This window comes from Eriocheir sinensis, unplaced genomic scaffold, assembly GCF_024679095.1.
Source record: "Eriocheir sinensis breed Jianghai 21 unplaced genomic scaffold, ASM2467909v1 Scaffold43, whole genome shotgun sequence".
Classification (NCBI taxonomy): Eukaryota; Metazoa; Arthropoda; class Malacostraca; order Decapoda; family Varunidae; genus Eriocheir; species Eriocheir sinensis.
The window spans coordinates 806,534-808,955 of NW_026111754.1; the positions used below are offsets into that span (position 1 = coordinate 806,534).

General features: G+C 32.7%; 1 long non-coding RNA gene across 1 annotated transcript; it reads left to right on the forward strand.

The window, feature by feature from the left end:
- The first annotated feature begins 724 nt into the window (after positions 1 to 724).
- LOC126992267 (uncharacterized) lies at positions 725 to 1,639 on the forward strand. The gene is made up of 2 exons (XR_007746449.1): positions 725 to 1,135; positions 1,345 to 1,639. It is a non-coding gene; the product is annotated as an uncharacterized LOC126992267 (long non-coding RNA).
- Positions 1,640 to 2,422: the final 783 nt, after the last annotated feature.

Here is a 2,422-nt window from a genome sequence, read left to right on the forward strand (position 1 = left end):
AAATATATATACAAAATACACATTAAATAATTTAAATTCTCGTCAAAATAAATAAACAAAATATCAATAAAAGAATGTGTATTTGTATGAAAATAGATATACAAAATACTCATAAAATAACCTAAGTTTGTATAAAACTATTTACAAAAATACACAAAAATAATTTAAATATGTAGGAAAATAAATATACAAAATACACATAAAATTATTTTGTATATCTATTTTATACTATTTTATGTGAATTTGTTTTCATTTCATACAAATTTACATTATTTTATGTGTATTTTGTACATGTATTTAAATACAAATTTAACTAATTACATATTTTTATAAAAATTCATATACAGGGTGGGGCAAATCAAATGCCCGAGTTTTGATAGGCTATTAGGAAAAGTAAAACAATACTTACAGAATTATTTTTTGTTTTATTCGAATCAGTATACAATGCCGTTTGTGTGATCACTTTTTGAAGATGGCATCAGGAAGATGGTGGCCATCTGTAGCGATGCACTGTTGAAGGCGATGTCTGAAGTTTTCTGCTGCTCTTCGGCACATCTCAAGTGGTATTGCCGCTATTTCCTCCCGAATTCGCATCTTCAGTTCTTCCAAATTGTGTGGCCGACTTCTGAACACTTTCTCCTTCAGATATCCCCACAGGAAGAAGTCGCAAATGCTCAAATCAGGTGAGCGTGACATCACCCTCCGAGAGACCAGGCGTGAACATCTGTCGCAATTTGACCATTACAACTTGAGCAGTGTGGGCTGTTGCTCCATCTTGTTGGAACCAGATGTCTCCCAAATTTGTTTCCTCACTTAATTCTTCCAATTTCGGTTCAAAAAAGTCTTCCAACATCGCAAGATAACGTTCAGAGTTGATGGTGACAGATCTTCCATCCTCCTCAAAGAAATAAGGCCCAATTACCCCAAATTTGGAAACTGCACACCAAACAGTAACTTTAGGGGCATGGAGCGGTCTCTGGTGAAGTTCTCTTGGGTTGTTTTCAGCCCAATAGCGATAATTTTGCTTATTCACGTTTCCAGAAAGGTGGAAGTGGGCCTCGTCACTGCTGAAAAAAGTTGACGGTTCGGGGATGCGGTTCAACATTTCCTGGCAGCAATTCCTGCGATTTTCAAAGTCAGTAGGCTTCAATTCTTGAACAATCATTATTTTGTATGGATGGAACGATAAATCGTAACGCAATATCCGCCTGAAAGATCGGTTAGATATGGCCAATGCAAGTGAATGCTTCCGGGCAGAGCGTGTTGGTGACTGTTCCACAGCTGCTTTAACTAAGGCCACATTTTCTGGCGTTCTTACCGTTTTTGGTCTTCCATTACCCCTAGGTCTTCTTGTGGAACCAGTTTCTTCCAATGCTTCAATCCAACGCCTGATTGCCTTGCCATCAGGGATGGGACCATGACGTGGAATGTTGAAGTGCAGGCGGAAGGAGCGCTGAGTGGCGACGACAGAACGGCCATTTTCGAGAAACGTGCGCACTGCAAAGCCGCGATGTTCTCCCGACCAAGGCATGGCTGCTTCTGAAAACGGCGGTGTTTGTTGGTCGCAACGAGACCACACACATCTTACCATCATCACTACAGCCGTTGCTCGCGCCTTTCAAAACTCGGGCATTTGATTTGCCCCACCCTGTACAAAAATACACATAGACTAATCAAATTTGTATTAAAATTAATATAATGCACATACAATAAGGTAAATTTGTATTGAAAAAATATGCAAAATTCACATAAAACAATGTAAATTTGTTTCAAAATATATATTCGAATACACATAAAATAACGCAGATTTCTAGAGAAATATATACAAAATACACATAAAATAAAGTAAATACGTATAAAAATATATATACAAAATACATATTAAATAATGTTCATTCGTGTCAAAATAAATAAACAAAATATGGGTATTTTGCATCTTTATTTTCATACAAATCTACATTATTTTATTAATATTCTGTGTATTTATTTTGATACTATTTTACATTATTCTATTTGTGTTTTGTATATATTTTTTTATACATATTTACATTATTTAATGTGTTTTTTCTATATACATTTCATACAAATTTACATTATTTTAAGTGTATTTGTTTATATATTTTCATTCAAATTTACATTATTTTATGTGTATTTTGTATATGTATTTCAATAGAAATTTAACTAGTTTTATATGTATTCTGTATATATTTTTTTATACAAATTTAAATTATTTTTGTGTATTTTTTAATAGAGTCTTATACAAATTTACAATATTTTATGTGTATTTTGTATATCTATTTTCATACAAATACACATTCTTTTATTGATATTTTCTTTATTTATTTTGATGCGAATTTACATTATTAAATGTGTATTGTGTATATATACTTTTATACATATTTACGTCATTTCATGTGTATTT